Raw genomic sequence first — 7720 nt, 5'->3', positions numbered from 1 at the left:
CCGGGCTTTTTACTTGTTTTATACAATTCAAAAGTTTTTTTAAATTCACTATCAATGCGTGCACAAAAATAAGATCTCATATATTCAGGATTAATTTCAGAGATATTTGAAGCTTTTAATGAATCAATAGCCTTACTGTAACCGGAAGAAACTGCATTAGACACAATCAAAGAATGAGTTGATGCAGTGTTAATATCATTTGAAAACGCTTTAAGATCAATCTCATTAAACCGCTCACGAACGATATCAATTATCTTTTGATTAAAAAAATCGAATTTTTCCTTCTTATCAAAAAATACACCCTTTAAAAATTGGAGTTGGCTTAAAACAGCCAATAAAACATCATAATTTGATTCGTGTGCTAAATTTTCAAGTAAATCCAAAGTATTCTGTAGCGACAAAAACCCTGCAGTAGATAGAGCAAAAGCATCGGAATATAAATTGAGCAAGTTAGCAGATGAAAGGTTATATTTCAATAGTGTGTTAACATATTGATCGGGATAAAGCACTCTGTGAAAACCAGAAACTTCATTATTTAGTTTATAAACAGCAGATTGTTTCTCGATTTCAATTGATTCATCTTCAATTAAAATGGTAGTGATTTTTGTAGATTTCTGATCTTTGTCCGTTATCCAAAGAATGTTAACAGGAATTGGCCATGGTTGGTCCTTCTTCACATGACCTAGAGTAAATCTTTCTTGAGTAAGTCGCAACTTGTCTCCAAGATCTTCCACTTTAATAAATGGAAACCCTTCTCTCTGTATCCAAGGATCAATCACTGCTTTAACGTCAATTTTTTCAGCTTTGTTTGATAAATTGGCAACATATGACAGTGAATCCCACAAATTATGAGTAACTGCATTGTTATATTTAAATTTATCTAAATAATGAACAAGGCCGAGTCTAAAAGTTTCATTACCTAACCAATTCTCTAGCATTCGTATAACTGAAGCACCTTTGTTGTAAGAAATTGCATCGAAAATCTGATCAATCTGTGCAGGATCTTCTACCTCAATACCAATCTTATGAGTTGACTTTATGCTATCCATTTCCATACCTGAATTCATGTCGTCATTAATGAAATTAGTCCAAGCATCAGATGGCAAAATATCTTGTATTGAATTTTCAATAGCGAGTGTAGCTGCCCAAGTTGCAAATCCTTCATTAAGCCATAAATCAGACCACCACTTCATTGTTACAAGGTTGCCAAACCACATGTGAGCAAGCTCATGGCAGACAGTAACGGCGATATTCTTTTTAGATCTTATAGATGTAGAAGTTTCATCAAAAAGTAAAGATGTTTTACGGTAAGTTATCAACCCCCAGTTCTCCATAGCTCCCATAGCAAATGATGGTATGGCTACCATATCTAATTTAGGAAGAGGGTACTTAATGCCAAAATATTCTTCATAAAATGCTAAGCATTTAACTGCCACATCTAAAGAAAATTGTCCCCAGTGCTTCTCAGAAGCATCCGCATAGACTCTTATTGGAATAGTAGAGTTGTCTTCAATGTAATCAAGTTTCCCAACAACATAGGCAACTATGTAAGTAGACATTTTGGGTGTTTCATTGAAGATGTAGAGATTGCCCTTTTGCTCTTTTAATGAGTTATTAGAAAGAGCAATCATACCTTCTAGTGCTTGTATAGATATTGAAAATGTAGCTTTCATATCAGGCTGATCAAAACATGGGAATGCTTTCCTTGCATCTGTGGCTTCAAAGTGTGTCGAATATAAATCATTTTCATTGTATTTACTTTTATAAAACCCTTCCATAGATGTTGAATATGGTGCACTGTAAAGGACAGACAGAATAAAGGTTCCTTCTATTTGAGAGGCAAGTGTAACAGTAACAAACTCATCCTTTTCTACAAACGAATTAGATATTTCCGCGTTATCTTTCAAAATTTTTAACTCAGCGAGTTCTAAATCTTTACTATTGAATCTAAAGAATGTAACTGGCTTTGCAGCTGTAAGATGCATTGTAACAGATCCATTAAAAGTGTCTTTCTCCATGTTGACAAAAATGTCATAATGGGAAGGTATAACTTCGTAAGACAAGTCTTTTCTCATTAAGGGCCCAACAAAAGCAGAAACTAAAAATTTTAAGTCCATAAGACAATAAGCAATCTAAAATAAAAAGGTATTTTGAAACATTAACAAAATAAAGAAAAAATTGATTTGTTTCCTTAACATAGAAAACCATTTCTGATTAAATAAACAAAATAATTTAAGCATAGAGATTTATTTGTATATGGCTAGAAGAGAAAAGATATATCAATAATCTAAGTTGGTATCAAGCACCTTGAAATAATAAGTCAAGAAGAAAACGAAAAATTGTAAAAATGTGATTTAATAGCCAATGTATAAATGTTATTAAGAGAAACATTGTAAAATGTGATTAAATAGCACAAAAGTATAAATTTGAGGCAAAGGCAAAGTTGGTAAATTTTGTTTCAATGGCAAGCGAAATAGCTCTTATGAGTTGGAATGAGGTAAAAGTTATTGCGTATGTAATAGCCTGTAGAGCCTTGGCCCCGTAATTCAACAAGAAGTACAGAAATGAAATAGGGATCTGCTTAAGCTTGAAGCATAGATCCAATCACTAGCTTGTAAGAAGACGAAGTTTTAAAAAAGAAGATAGGCGGAATAAAATTTGCAAGCTGACAAAGAAGAACGAAAAAACGTGCGGAAGCAACCCTTAAGATTCTTAAAAATGAAAGATAAAGTTATTTAAAACCTTAAATTAATAAATTTTTTAATTTAAAGATTAAACAAAAATTAATTGTTGATTTATCATTGTAATAGAAAATACAAGAACGAGTAGATGTCTAGTTTTACACAGGCCCATTTTTTAAAGCCATCGTTACCAAATGTAATACTTGTGAATTTTTTGTTCAGTTTAGATTAAATGGTACAGGAGTAATTTGAATAGATTCATTGTAAGTATAAATGACTAGATTTTAGCTTTTAAAGCAATAATATTTATTAAATAGACTTTTTATTATTATCTTCAATCTATATTTTTTTACTTTGACTTTATTAAATCAGACAAAAAGTGTATGAAAATCATCAAGCCCATGTAAACTCGTGTTGGTATTTTATACGCATTATTTTTTTCATGACAATATTTAGTGAAAATATGTATTTTGAATCTAGAAACTATTTAGATTTAAATATTGAAATGAAAAAAAGGTGCCATGTTTATTTCGTATTGACGTTTTTATGATTTTAAGAAAAACTTTTGTAAAATTAAGATTAAACTTGATTTCAAATGATGCTTGTCAAAACAATCTTTTTGTTAAAGTTACCCCTATGTCATTAAATTCTATTAACACTTTTTATAATATGAAAACAAATTCAAACAATTTTTGGGAAAAATTTAATATTTATTTAAAGAGTTTTTAATAAAATGAAACATGTAAAACAAAGTTTTTTATAAATTCGGAGTTTAAATCAATAGATTAAGACTTTTGGTTGCTCTGGTTTTTTCATTATTCTAAAAATTTCAACTTTTTAGGCAAAATTTGTGTTTTTTAAATAAAACAAAAAGGATCTAAAAAAAATGGTATTTATTAAAAGTAGTACAAATGCAGCAAAAATCAGGTCTCCCCTACAACTCTACACAGTCTTATAGCTATTAATACCTCTTGTTGAAAGACTACTCGTCTTAGAATTAAATGTTCCATTGACCATAACTAGGAGTTTAATTAGAGACAGTACCTCACTGTCAACAAAAAGGATCTAATAAATAAAGAGAAAAAGATATTACATTCAAAATCGTGTATTTTTTTTAATATTAACAAAAAGGATTTTATAAACAAAGAGAAAAAAATGATAAATTCTTAATAGTGATATTTTTTTAAATATTGTAAACCCGGCATAATAAAATAGTAATTTTTAGAAATAATAGTAAAAGTGCTTTTTAATGTAATAATGTTTATACTTAAAATATTTATTGGCATTGGGGTATTAATCATTACCGATTATAACAGAGAATAATTTTTAATTTTAAATACATTTGTCACGTTAGAGAACCAACAAAGTTGATTTTTTCAATTAAAAAAGGATTGCTTCATTAAACGAATTTAGCGGTTATAAGATTACACAACAACTTTAATTCTGCCCTAAACAAATAAACTTATCTTTTTGATTGTAAATGTCAATCACATCAACCTTTTTTAACAAATCATATGTGACATTCCTAATTAAATTTTTATATGCTTAAATTAAAAAATATATTAAACAAATCGATTTATTTTTTAATTATTATTTAAATTCACATGATATTTGCAAAGATATTCTTGTATAAAGTAAATAATTAAAACCTACAAGTTTTGAAGAAGGGCCGTTTTATGTTTGAGGATATCTCTGTTAGCTTCAGAATTTTTAATTAAAGCTTGAAGATGTGATATACAAGGTAAAGATATGGAAATGTCGAACTCATTAAATCTATCTTGCAAACACTTAACAGTCTCCTCAATAGAAATGGGCTCTAATAAAAAAGATCCAAACCCAATGTCGAAATCCTGATCAAGAAAAAAGTTTAAGGGATCAGGAATCATAACAGAATTTTCTTTTAAAATAAGTAATTTTTCAATAATTTTTATAAGATAAAAAGCTCTAACATTTAAATTACAATTTTCTAAAGAATATTTTAAGGTACAAATTGAATTGAAATCATAAAGGATGTAATATTCTTCACCTTGGTGGCACAAGATATAATTAAAAATATCTTTCGCAATTTTTAAACCCCTTTCATTAGATTTTATTAATATAAATGATGTATTTAACATTGTTTCTGTGATGTCATCCAACTTGGCAAGTCTAATTAAAGAGAATCCACATGGTTCTATCGATTGTACATAATAAATATAACCATCAATCGTCAACTCTGCACCATGCTCCAAGATTCCAGCTATTTCATTAGTTGCAGGTATAAACATATCTGAAGACCAGTGATTTACGCTTTTAATTTTTTTATTCGGATTTTCTTCATCTGAAAATGTTACAGCGAGTGATGCTTTTTTGTTCTCAAAAATTGAAATATCGTTAGAAAAATTAATTTGAAAGTCAGGGCGGGTTCCTTCCTGCATGCCCGATTTATTCTCTAATGTTTCACCATGCTGCTCAATAATAGAGGAACTTGTGGAATCAGAAGTTTGTTCGTTAAAAATATCATTAACATATTCTATCGTTTTCTCTTTTAAAAGATCTTTGGCATTTCTGGTATCGTCAGTTTTTTCTAATTTTGAATTATTTTTATCGAAGGAGTCTTGATGATCTTTTGCTATGTCGGCCACATGTAATAAACTGTCTCCATTTAATGAACTATTGTTATTTCTTAGATTTGTATTATAACATGAAGTGCTAGGTGTTTGTTGCCGGTTTTTGAGTTCTTCAGCCCCACTTATGATGTGTAATTCATTATTTACAATATTACTTAAATTTATATTGCTAAAATTAATTAAGTCGTTATTGCTGTCTGGGTATTCGTCTGCTATTAAACCCCCCTTTTCGATTAAAGTTCCCCCTTTTAAATCGCTTACCTTGCCCTCTTCTACAATTGCCACCTTCTCATCTCTAATCCCAAATTTCATTTCGTATTCAACAATTTTCATTTGTTCAAACGTAGAATATTCAGCAGGGAGGTTTTTTAAATAAAATATCTCTTCACTAAATGAATTCCATACCCTTCCAAAGCATTTAAGATTTTTCATATTTAAAGCTGCCAACATATCACCTTTTGTATATTTTTTTTTATAATTAGGTATTGTAGTTAAAGCTTCCTTTAGTTTTTCTATGCTAAATACATTGTTATTAATAGCTTCTTCTAAAACAAAATGTGCTAACTGTGGCTGTTTTTTAAATAAAAAATACCTTGATATTTCTATGTGAATCCAATGAAAGTATGTACTTATTTGTTTATGATACATAAGGAAAAGAACTTGTGGGTCTTTAAACTCTCTAAAATAACTCCTCCATAAATCAATATAAGCAGGATTATTCTTGAAGTAAGGAATATCTATACAAGAAAGAAGTTGTTCCTCATGCTTTTCTTTTGTGGTCTGTACTTTGTTCATTTTTTTAAAGGGCAAAGTAAAAAAACAACAATAAAGGATTTAAATAAGAACACCCTGTATAAGCAGCTTTTAAGATTTAAAATAATAAAATTAAAAGTTTGGCTTTTGCAAGTTTTTTGTAAATTTATTAAAGTCTTATATTTATTGGAACTAAAAAAGGAATGAAATTAGATTTAGCCGCCAAAAAAGCCAAGAAAGATTCTCAGAAATTAAATTTAAAGGGGTTTTTTAGGAATCTGACATTTATTAATTTATTTGAATTCATTTTGTATATCTTAAACAGAAAAGTTTTAGTCTTAACTTTGTAGATCAAGAATTAGAAAGGGCCAGTTCTAAGCTTTTTAGATCTAGAAATAGAGAAAAGTGAATCTTAAACAAAAAGAGACAGCTCATAAAACTGAAACGTTTTATTCTTAACTTTGTAGATCAAGAACTAGAAGAAAGGGCCAGTTCTAAGCTTTTTAGATCTAGAAATAGAGAAAAGTGAATCTTAAACAGAAAGAGACAGCTCATAAAACAGAAAAGTTTTATTCTTAACTTTGTAGATCAAGAACTAGAAAGGGCCAGTTCTAAGCTTTTTAGATCTAGAAATAGAGAAATGTGAATCTTAAACAGAAAGAGACAGCTCATAAAACAGGCAAGTTTTATTCTTAACTTTGTAGATCAAGAATTAGAAAGGAGATAACAAATAAAACTGGCAAGTTTTATTCTTACCTTTTTAGAAATAGAAAGAGGCTATTCTTAACTTTGTAAATCTTAAATAGAAAATTTTTATTCTTGACTTTGTAGATCTAGAAATAGAAAGAGACAACAAATAAAACAGAAAAGTGTTATTTTTAACTTTGTAGATTTAGAAATAGAAAATGTTTTTAAAAAAATTCTATTTATAAAAAAAGTATTATTTGACTTATATTATAAATTATACATAACTTTATAATCAATGTGTATTTATTTAATTACAATGAATAACATTTAATATGTCTAAAAGATATTATATCACTATGCTAATTGTAATTAATGTCAAATAATATTTATTCTGCTTAATTAATTTAGCTAATATTATTATTTAAAAATGGCCAAATGTTTTTTAAATATACATATTTAGCTTCACTGATTTCATAAAATTAAATTATGTGGTAATTGAATTTAGTGGAAATGGCGTAACTTTAACATTATTAAACATCCAAAATTGAAATTAAAAAAATATTGAGAGTTGTATTGTACCTATTTAAGCCAATGTTATTGACAGTATGTTACTGTCTATAATTAAACGCCAGCTCAAGGTCAATGGGACACTTAGTCCTAAGGCTAGCCGACTGTCGGCAGAGGGATAGAGATGCTATAGGGGCCCGCAGAGTTTTGTAGGAAACTTCTTTTTTGCTTTAGGCAACCACTTTTCAATAAATCCGATTTTTTTTAAGTCAATGTTATTCATTATTTGTCCTTTTTAAGTTTTTTTTCAACTTTTTTAAATTATGAAATATAGACTTTGGAAATTCAAGAATTGTCATATTTGACATAACTCAAATCATTTGGTTTTTTTCAAAAAATTAACCAAAATTAAATAAATATACAATACCGGCTTAACTTTATTAGCCAAAAGAGTTATTATTAGCCTTTTAGGTAAAAATGAAT

General features: G+C 28.5%; 1 pseudogene; it reads right to left on the bottom strand.

The window, feature by feature from the left end:
* Window positions 1–136: 136 nt before the first annotated feature.
* LOC143922107 (uncharacterized) lies at window positions 137–2018 on the bottom strand (annotated as a pseudogene).
* Between the last annotated feature and the right edge of the window lie 5702 nt (window positions 2019–7720).

The sequence above is a fragment of the Arctopsyche grandis genome, unplaced genomic scaffold (genome assembly GCF_051622035.1).
Source record: "Arctopsyche grandis isolate Sample6627 unplaced genomic scaffold, ASM5162203v2 HiC_scaffold_384, whole genome shotgun sequence".
Lineage (NCBI taxonomy): Eukaryota > Metazoa > Arthropoda > Insecta > Trichoptera > Hydropsychidae > Arctopsyche > Arctopsyche grandis.
Note: the sequence above shows the minus strand (reverse complement) of the source record. Positions and strands in the feature narration are given on the sequence as shown.